The sequence below is a fragment of the Amblyomma maculatum genome, chromosome 1 (assembly GCF_055883805.1).
Source record: "Amblyomma maculatum isolate TAMU_Amacu chromosome 1, ASM5588380v1, whole genome shotgun sequence".
NCBI lineage: Eukaryota > Metazoa > Arthropoda > Arachnida > Ixodida > Ixodidae > Amblyomma > Amblyomma maculatum.
The window spans coordinates 143,355,683-143,366,779 of NC_139344.1; positions in this window are offsets into that span (position 1 = coordinate 143,355,683).

Consider the following 11,097-nt stretch of genomic DNA (forward strand, 5'->3'; position numbering starts at 1 on the left):
TCCCATATTTCTCCACTTAACCCGGTTCTGCGCTAGCTGCATCCACTTGACCCCTGCGAACTTTTTAATCTCATCCGTCCACCTAACTTTCTTCCGCCCCCTGCTACGCTTTCCTTCCCTTGGAATCCAGTTTGTTACCCTCAGCGACCATCGGTTATCCTCTCTTCGCACTACATGTCCTGCCCATGCCCATTTCTTCTCCTTAATTTCCACTAGAATGTCGGTAACTTGAGTTATTTCTCTGACCCACTCTGCACGCTTTCTATCTCTTAACGTTACCCCTACCATTTTTCGTTCCATAGCCCTCTGGGTTGTCCTCAACTTAAGTAGAACTCTCTTGGTTAGCCTCCACGGGTGCATAAAACAGGTAGGGAAAATTAGCCTGGAGCCCTTCACTATGGTATGCCATATAGTCCACAGCATTGTTTTGATCTAGAAAAATCTTAAGGAAAAGCTTTGAAATTGATTATAAATGTAACTTTTGTAAACTTCTGGTGGCTTGAAGCATTAGCTCTGCCGTAGGAACATCTCTGAACTAGCATCACCAGTGCAATTTCTAAACTATTTTTCCAGTGGTGGGTCTGTTGCACTAATTGTGCCAAATGAAAAATGGTGTTGCTATGGCAGAATCGAGTTTTTGCTCACTTTTGCGCCACAAGGTCATTTATTATGAAAATGGAAGCTGAAGCTTTACCTTGTGCCTACGCTGTCCGTTCATAACAATGCAACAGAAGATGAAAGAGTATGGAGATATTCAAAATTTGGAATAATTTGTGGACGGAATCTGTTGCTCGAGTTGTGTCGTACCGCGCGATTTGCATTCGAAGTATTGAATAAATATCGGAAAATCTATGATATTGCTGCTCTTCTAAACTCTCATTGCTCGCATTAATAAAAACAATTCTCACTCTAGCTGGATACGCATAACATCGAGTTGTCACATAAAACAGCCGGTGTTCGTCCAGTTGATCGCCAGCACGGGTATGTAGCGCTGCGAGGTAGTGCTAACATTCGCATGAATCGCCCTCGTCGAGACGCCTGTGGACCGGAAAACTTAACTACAGCTCCACGCGGCGCGTCATGCCACAGTGCAGCAGACATGAACGCGCTTACTAAGAAAGTGAGCAGACACCATCCCGTCCACTACCGCTTTCATTATGTAGATTCATATAACGCGTGCGGCAACTGAGCTTGCGGTAGGTGGCAGGGCGGGCAAAAACGCGGAACGCGTGTGGGCTCCGACGATGTATTCGTGATGCTCACTTTCGCCTTGCAGAATTTTCGTCTGACAGTAGTCTTTTGGGCCATATAATTAAGAAAATATGCAAAGATTGAAAACACCTCAGCGATAAGTTTCGTTTTCGTGAGTTCTGTTGTGGGCGCGCTCGCCTTACTGTAACGATATAGAACTGCATCCACAGCAGCAACAAGCTGAACACATCTCCGACCGGCACTGTGGCATGAGAGAGGCGGACAGGCGCCACTTCATTCCTGTATAGAACTACCTATTCTCTCCCTTTCCCACCTCTACCACTCGCCTCAGAGACCGAGCGGGTGAACAGTGTTACCAGAACGGCCTACAAAACGGCTCTTCTGGCCAAAACCACAACCACCACCAAACTTCTTTAGTTGGGGGTACATAATACCCTGGAAGCTGGTCGGAGACACATTTGGTGGGCGGATACTATACCGACTCTCTTAGACGGAAACAGGGGACTAGATTTTAAATCGACTGCAAATTCGTCACCCTGGTCAAACCACCGCTCTATATTCTCCTCCCGAAACCATCGGCGCGAATATTTAGATCTCGCTGCTCTCGAAAAGCACTCGATCATCCGGAGCACCATTTCGACCGACACGCGCTAATATGCACTTACAAGCGTTAGCGTTATACCCTGTCCACCACTGCAGTTTTGTAGATGCAGCTGAATACCCTCAGCAGTGCGCATTCGTGGCTGTGCGGTGACGGACAATGGGAAGAGGTAGCAATAGCCCTTTTCGATTACTCACTCCTCCTCAAAATATATTTTCTCCGATTCAAAAATAGCTATCTCCAATTTTTCAAAAAGAATAATCCACACCCCAGCCGCATAGCATCTTGCAGTCTGCTCCCTCTACCAATCACCACATCACCTTCATTTGTGTTCCAGCGCACAGCGGACAGCCGGCCACAAACAAGCCCGAGCTCTCGTCAACAGGGCAGTGGACGGCCTGTTCTCATTCCGCGGAGCGAGGGATCACCTCCTCACCTATATTATTCATGCACCCACAAAATCTATACCCTCCTCACAAAACGCCACCATGTTACAGCATTCTAGCCACTGTAACCATGTTATTCCCTTCCACGGTAGAAGTGTCCCTTTCCTAGTCTGCGGAGGGGAAAAATTTCCGAAATGTGTATTATGCCCGCAAGCACATGCCAGGGCGCATTTCACGCACATGTACCTAATAAACTTGCCCTAATAAGGGCTAAAATCGCAGGAGCGATGGGAGGCCGCTCTGCGCAGCTCGCAACCGGAGGTACAGTTTTCGTATATCATGGATGGCCTTGAAGGACGCCGGGACCTGAAACTCAAAATACGCCTAGCGCTCTTGTGAAAGCACACTTCAGATGCCTTAATGTGACCGCCACTCATGTGAACAGATCGTCCATGAAAATTTCCGCACGGAGTTTGAAATGCCGAAGCAAAAAAGTTGAGATCAGCCGAACGCTATTGATGTGCTGAAAGGAAAATATACTGACGAAATACATTTCTGAGCCCACCACATATCTACGAACTGCAAAACCGATGAGCGGGCAATGCGCTAGGGAACGCGAAAGGAATGGTGCCCTTTGCAAATTGTAGCCAGATCTGTCACTTGTCTATTTTGGGAGCTGTCTCGCTCCTTTTCTGTAACAGTGCACCACTTTGTGCCTCTTCATAGCGATCACTAATGTCATTCCACCGACTCGATACTTCAGATCCAAGAATTGCGTTCTAGGTTTCATGTAGCTTTCTTTTTTTTTTTCATGCATTATACGTTAATCGTGAATCCGATTACTGTGTTATAGGAAAGTTTTGCTATTTGCCAATTTTAGGGAGTTTTTACGTGAGAGAATAAGGAGCCCGCTGATGCGGAGGTTTCTATAGGGCAAATAGATTATGGAAGTGCGGGACTGATAGTGTTCAACTCTGCATGTGATATAAAACTTTTTTGCAACTTGCGCCATCCATTGGTTGGAAGTCGAACCATCAACACATAAACACGGTTTTCTAGGGAGTGGATCACACTATGGGTGTTGATGGGTTCCCGCTGTGCTGTATTTTTACATACGATTAGTAGTTGTCCTCCTTTATGGGTAAAATTTTGAGAGAAAAAAAAACGAGTGCTACAATGACGGCATATTGTTTGAAAAGGCCACTGAAATGGTATTTCCAATATTATTCTAATGCAAGAAATCCATACAGGTGGTCTTTGTGAGCATTCGAAGAGCTTTTGTGTGGTGCCTATAATTTGCAAATAATTTTTAAAAACTGCTCCTGGCGACCGCTCATAACCGATTAGGGCGAGACAAGGTGGGGCAAGACCTCCACGCGCGCTCCCTCCCGGTGACGTCACTGGGACTTGCTCTGCTTGCTCTCTACGCCCACTCTAAGCCTCGATGTAGGTGACGCGGCCGGAAAAAGCCGCAGTGAAGCTCCGTCGCGACTTCATTTTTTCTGACCCGCTGGCATGCGCTGATTTGAGAGGGGAGCAAAGGAGCATCATTTTCTGTAGCCAATATGTCCAATGCTAATGATACCATAGCTTTAAAGGCCCACTGTCCACCCTCCGGTCGAAAATATTATCTTCCCCGTTGACTGTGAGACTTCGCCCCTAAAACGCAAGGCCGCAAAATGCTTTTGAAAAGAGCAACTAATAACGCAGTTACAGCCACCGCAATCACTCGATTCTGTCATGCTTCTCTCCTTCCGTTCCCTCGCAAAGATCTTTCACTCTCCTGCCCGAGGTCGTCTAGCCTCCGCAAGACAAATTCCCCTTCCTCCTCCGCGTTTTGCGGGAGGTGGAGCCTGGCACTCCGCGAGCGAAAAAAAAAAAATAACCGGCCGAGGGAGCGCGCGCCGCTGGATTCAGTCTGGCCGTGGCGAGGGAAAAGCGCGCAGCGAGCGGTAGACACCCATCCTTCTCCCGTCAGTCAGTGAGACGGACCAATGGACGTCGTTCGCGGTACGTACGTCATTAGAGAGATTTAGCACACCGTGATCCGCTACCGTGATCCGCCACCGCACGTTGTGGGATTCGGGCTTGCTGCGGCTGCCCTTCGCGCGGCCGCCGCCCGCTTCCCAGTTGTTCTCCCCGTTCCCTTTCTCCCGCCTGAGGCGGCGGAGAGGGGCTCGAACGACTTGTCACTGTCGTTCGGGCCACAGCTCCGCCCTGGCGTCCCAGTGGCTGTTCTCATTGGCGCCTTTTGGCGGGAACGCGGCACCGCTTCGACAGCCGCGCTCGCGCGACTGTCCGAGCGGAGCTCAGAGAGAGACCCCTCCGAGACATCGCAAGGTGCGTACGCAACTGTTCTTGTCTGCCGGCCTTTGTACGCGCAGACCAGTGTGTACTCGAGTTCGTCTGCTCCGGGTCTTACCTGAGAGCGAAGCTCGAGCCTGTCGATCGTGATCCAACGATCCGCGACAGGCGTACCTTGCGGTGGTTGCCCAATCTCTCTCAAAGGAACCCTTTGGTTACTGCGAGAAAGAGATCACAGCACGCCCTTGCGTGCTTGCGGCGCGCACTCCGTGTCACTTCGTGCGCGCAGGGGAGCCTAGCTCCTCGCGCGCTCCCTTGACACGGTGACTGCGTATGTGTGTGTATGTGCGTTTTGTATATATGTGTATGTGTGTGCGTACGTGCGTGTATGTGCGTTTGTAAATATGTGTGTGCGTATGTGCGTTTGTAAATATGTGTATGTGTGTGCGTGTGTGTGTGTGTGTGCCGCTGGAGGATGGCGTTTCAATAAACGTCTCCTTTGTGAACTTGGAGGTTGGTGTCCTTGCAGCGAAGTGCTCTCCTCCCGGTGGAGGTTGAGTGCGCGCTGCAGTGTTTCAGTGCGCGCGCGGTGACGGCTGATCGAGGCTTCGGCTCGCGCGACGCTCGAACCCGCGGTGGTTGGTGGCCTATGTCCACGTAGAAACCACAACGTTCAATTGCGCATGCCCAGATCACTTTCATGCCGATAGATGGCGCCACATACTTGATGTCGGCACATTGACCTGCCGCATTGGAACCAATCAGCTTGCACGCCCCGCCCACGAGCGGTAGAGTGTCACGGTAGCGGATCGCAGATCACGGTAAGCTAAATCTCTCTATTAGAGAGATTTAGCTTACCGTGATCCGCGATCCGCCACCATGGCTCTCTGCCACGCGTGGGCGGGGCGGTCAAGCCGATTGGTCTCGACGCGGCAGGTCAGTGTGCCGACATCCAGTATGTGGCGCCATCTGTCGGCGTCAAGGGGCGTCTGGGCATGCGCAGTGGAACGCGCGGTGGCGGATCCCAGTAGCGGATCACGGTAAGCTAAAACTCTATTAGTGTGGCTCGTCGGGCCAGCGCAGGAAACGGGGAAGCTGGCTTCTCGAAGGAGAGCATGAGAGAGCTTTGAATTGTATTTTCGATGCTTTGCGGCGCGAGTGTCACTGTAGCATTTTGCACAGACTATATCCGGTACCTGATCGAAACACTGGGCTCCTTTGCCTAAAAGGGCCTTCCCTGGACAGTGGCCGTTTAAAGGACTATAAACACCTAATTTTTCAGTTCGTGTTTTAGTATTTGTTATGATGCCTAGGACATTACTATACACGCATCACTACGTCACATTCGCCTATGGCTGCTGAATAATTTATATTCGAACTTCATTTCTCACCTGTTTAGGTTTCGGTTTCAACAACCGCGTGATGGCTGTGACGTCACAGTCAAGCATGGAGGAAAGAAACAATTTAGGAGAGGCCCTTGCCATTCCCAATGCATTGGAGAAAGTGTGGCGGAAGTGACGTCAAAATTTAGGGTTAGCCAAGTCGGGCCATTAGCAACGGCGACGCGTTGCTATGAAAACTCGGGCCACTAGCAACAGTGTTGCTAAGGTCCCTAGGTACGTGAGCGTCGCGGAGAAAGAGAATGCGGAGGGTAAAGGAGGAGGAGAGACGTTGCAACGTCCGGTCGCGACGCGGCCGCGCCGGCTTCAAAAAGATGACGTCAGGGCCTCTCCTAAGCCACGGCCGGTCTCGAGGGAGAGCGCGTTTCTCTCCTCTTACGGCCTCTCCAATGGGGTCTGTTTCCACCGCCCGCCGCGCCTCGGTGGGGTCGCCACCGCCCCACTGCTGTTCCTCGGCTACAGCCGTTCACGCGCAAGGGAAACGCGCGCTCGCTCTTCGCTCCACCCGCATCGGTTGCAACCGGCAGGTCCTGATATTTCACCCCTTATGACTTATAGGAAGAAGCCGTAATCAGCGTCTGATTTATCGTGTATGAGCAATAAAATAGTCAATAATGCGCGTGCGCGCCTTCGTCAGTGCTGTCGCGCACGGTCGAATGAAGTTTCTGGTGCACTTACATCAACACTTTTTGCCCCTAAATTTTTCACAAAACTATATGTACCCTTTTATGCAGTGTGCCTTTGAAAGCTCTAAGCAGGTATAGCGCGACCTGACGCTACTGCATGGCAAACTGTTCGGTGAATACTCTGTCAACCGCTGCCGTTTTCGTTTAGAGCAAAAGAGGCACTGACGAAAATTCATAGCACGTCTCAGATTCAGAGTAAGGAGCAAAAATTTACGCATACAGTTAAAATTTCAGTTGTCTAGTGAAGTGCGCTGTTCTAGCTTCGTTTAAAACAAATCAATAGGTTCAAAGACAGCAGATGTATACGTAGTCTTGCGACTGACGCACACGTAGACAGTCGTAGTCAGTTTAATACAGTAATAAAAAAACAACATATAATCAAGGAAATGGGCATAAACAGATATGCATAATTGAAAAGAACGGCAAGCAATAAAAAAAAAAAACAAATGTCCTTCAAAGTTAACACATTGCACTGATCATTCTCAGAATCCTTCTTGTCAATTATGCTAAGAAAGTGACAGACAGCAACGAAAGGCCAGCTCCTTATGTGCACAAACCGTCCAGAAAGATTTTGAGACTAATTTTCTAGCCGCATGTACCGTTTTGATGAGTCTCAAAATCTTTCTGGACGGTTTGTGCACATAAGGAGCTGGCCTTTCGTTGCTGTCTGTCACTTTCTTAGCATAATTGACAAGAAGGATTCTGAGAAATTTCTCACATATAATGCTGCATATATATCTAATTTATATGCAGCCTTATTCTAGCGTTCTTGAAAATGATAAAACTACCCTGCACGAGCATGTAGCCTACAATTGGTGACGGTACACAAGTACGCAATACAGCGCGACATACAACTCCTGAATAAATAGCACAGACAAAAGCTTTTATATCCATTATTGAGGAGTGTCCCTTGAGTAACAGTGGCGAATGTGTAATAAGCAAAGCATTCTACCAAAATAATGGGGCAGCGATTGCTCTCTAAGGCAGGCATTACAGCACAGATAGTTACAAGGAACTATTAGTTCAAAAACATGCTAAAAAAAAGAAAGAAAATATTGCTAGGAATTAGTGCTTGAAATTGATTTCCTATTTTTTCATGGAATAATCATGATATCATGTAAACATTTCATTAAACCGACGTTTATTTGCAAAATTAAAATAATGTTTATAATACAACATAAAACATTTGCTGGTCTATAAACTATAGCAAAATTGAAAACAAAAGTTAAAAGCGTTTTTATGTCATGTAAGCATTGTGCAACTTACATTACATTTTTATAAAATTATTTTCATCTTCGGTGTTACCTCGATGGTTTCTCATCTAGCGCTGAAAGACGGTTTTGCCATTGTTGCTGTTATGTTTGCCTTGAAGAAGTTTCGATGTGATCACTGCTCATTCATTTTTTTTATTCATCTTCTTGTACAGGCTTGGGAAAAAATACAGATTAAAATGAACAAAAGTAGATAACATGCCGCAATACATGTCATATACTTGTCGAACGTTTGCTGAGCGACAGTGTTTTTTAATATAAATACTTTATTCACGTGTGTAGCACGCTGACAGGATGCCGCTGCAGCATCTACCTTCTGTAATCTTTCATTTAGGGGCTGCACTCACCACGAAACCCCCCGGTTGACAGCGCGAAACCAGGCAAAAGCCACCAGCCGCCACTGAAGCAGATGCGGAGCGAACAGTGAGCAGGTCGCGCCCCTTGCGGCGGCGGAGAGCGTGACTCAAGGAGAAAAGTTCCCATTGTTCACGCAGCGATTGAGAAGGCCGTAAGAAAGAGCGTGCGCTCTCTCCCTCGAGACCGGCCGTGCCTAAGCTTTCCTTCCTCCATGCAGTCAAGTCTAGGTCACGCGAGGAATGAAAATACAGTCGTATATAATCATTGCTGTGTATTTGAATTCACTATAGCGATAAAGCCAGCCTGCCTCAAGAACAGGAATCACCACAAGCATGAGCGATTATGTCGCTCTTTTTTCATGCCGCGCATCAAGACGTTATATTGTGACGCCACAGCCATCTCTCGGCTGTCGAAACGGAAACTGGCGAGAAAAGAAAATTCAGTTATAAATTATTTAGCCGTCGTAAGCGAAAACTATGCGCGGATAAATATACAGGAATGGCTTACGCATCATTAACAAGAAGAAAAATACCCCTAAAATTTTGTCTATAGTCCTATAAAATGTTTTCGTTGCGTTGAGAACTGATGGGAAACCCATTCTCATGTTGTTTTTCTGGTTTTATTAAAGTTTTCCTTAAAATATTGAATTAATTTTTTTCACTGCCATCCTATATAGTGACCATCTGAACCTGTCGGCTCCAAAAACCAAAATTTTGCTATATAGATGTCTTTCTTATGTGGTGCAAAACCAGAAATTTTGCTGGAAAACTGGATTTTCTCATTCTGCAAAATCAGAAAGTCTGCTACAAAATGCCATTTTTTCTGCTAAAAAACCCGGAATAGGTCAATTACAAATGGCAATATGTGACGCCGGTGTTACAGATTGTAATTTCTTCTACAAAGGCTACTATATACTACAACAAGCCTGTTCAAAGTTTCACCACTGCTTTTTAAATCGGCACTAGAAGGATATTTTACTGCACTTACGTGCAGGTCTAAATGAGAACTAATTAGTACATAGATTAACAGCTACATCGGGTCATATCAAAACCGCTAACCTTCCTTTTATATGACATGCTGTTGTAAAAAGCCATGTTTTGCAGACGTAATTGGTCCTTGGTGTCAGATGCCCGGTGCACTAATTATACGTATTTAACCTGTTTTCTGCCGCGCGCTGGTCACTTTTGCAGTCTCTGATAATAGAATATTATTTATTTATTTATTTATTCATAATATCTTACAGGGCCCAAAAGGGCATTGAGTAAGGGGGGCAAATAACAGCAAAATGTGCAAAATAAACTAATTAATACAACATGAGTTACAAAAGAAACTATTTTCTATCTATTACGCCATAATCGTTGTTTAAACCATTGCTGTAATAGGCCAAAATTGATCCATCTGGCTGACGAGCACAAATGCAAGCATATTGCGCAACCGTTCAAAAGGTGCATATGTATGCGTCTATTTGGGCAAAAAAAAAATTTTTTTTTTCGGTTTCGTACGGCAGCCTGACCTAAAACAATCAGTTAAGCTGCTGGGAACTTCAAATTTGGCCTAGAACCTGCATGTTGCGATGAACACATTAATTACCTTGGCACTTCGGACACAATTGTGTACAGAGAAGCAGAGTTTATTTTTTTTTTGGCTGAATTTTTTGTATTGCGACTGAAGACATTTTCATGTTCGTTATCAAATGCAGTAAGTACTATTTTTCAAAACTTATATCTTGGTAGAGTGCCCTTCCACACAATTGTCTTTCCTGCATTTCTAGCATCGCATATGATGCCCTTATCTCACAAGTAATGGTATTTGGTTGTTGAAATTTATGTTCACACCTGTAAAAAAATACTGTTGTTTTTATGCATTACGAACCTGACTGATTGGCTTTCTTGAGGTCTGTGTAAGCTTTTTAGTTGTACAATATTTTTTCAAGAGGAGCTGTGAGCGGTGCCTGTTTGAATTAACCATAGACTGGGTCAGATAAAACTCAAGAAAAAAGTGGCAGATGCCTCCAGAGGAGCTCATTCATCATGTAGTCGGCCGGTTTTCGTTACTCACTGGTTAATTTGGTTAAGCTGCAGTGAACACATTTTCATCTGCCACACCCTGTGCTGAGTATTCATGAGAATTGGTTGACCGTAATTGCCTGCAAAGGGGTCAATAGAGGTTTTACAAAAGTTAGCGCCATCTAGTGAAAGAGACAGAAACTGCGCGGCGGCCATGTTTTGTTCAGTCCGCCCGCGCCTCCAATCGAGTACGCTGTCAACGTGGGCCTTCGTGGAACCTGTGCTTGCACCGCAAGGTGCATTGGAATGATCACAAGCAATTGTTTCATTTTTTTAACATCACAGCAGTCGCTGCTAGCACCAAGCTCTATTCGGAATGATGCCAGCATGTTGCTGCGTACTTGCGCAGCAAGCGCACCGTCGTAGATGCGCACGGAAGCAAGGTATACGCGTGTATGCGACCGCTCGTTTACAATGCTAATCGGCTTTACGGGTGTCACTTGCATCATGTAAAGCATTACTGCACGTCCCTCTGACTGGGAGCTAGCTCACAGGACGTGCTATCACCTAAAACAGCAAGGTTGTTTTGCGTGCTATGGAGCCTTGTTAACCTGAAGGATAAGCTTATGCTTCGATGGAGGACACGGGAGAAGGAGCAATGCATGTATAAGGAACGCTAACGCTATAGTTCAAATACGTTCTTTGAAACCTTTTGTACCTAGGTTGCATTTACCATTGTGTATTTGATTTAAGACAAGGGCATGATTACCGAAACTACTTTTCACAGTCGTACGAAATGGTAGTGCTTGGTGCAAAGAGCAATACGGCTGTCTAGTGCGCCCGAGGTGCGTGTTTCACGCTGCAAAAGCGGCTG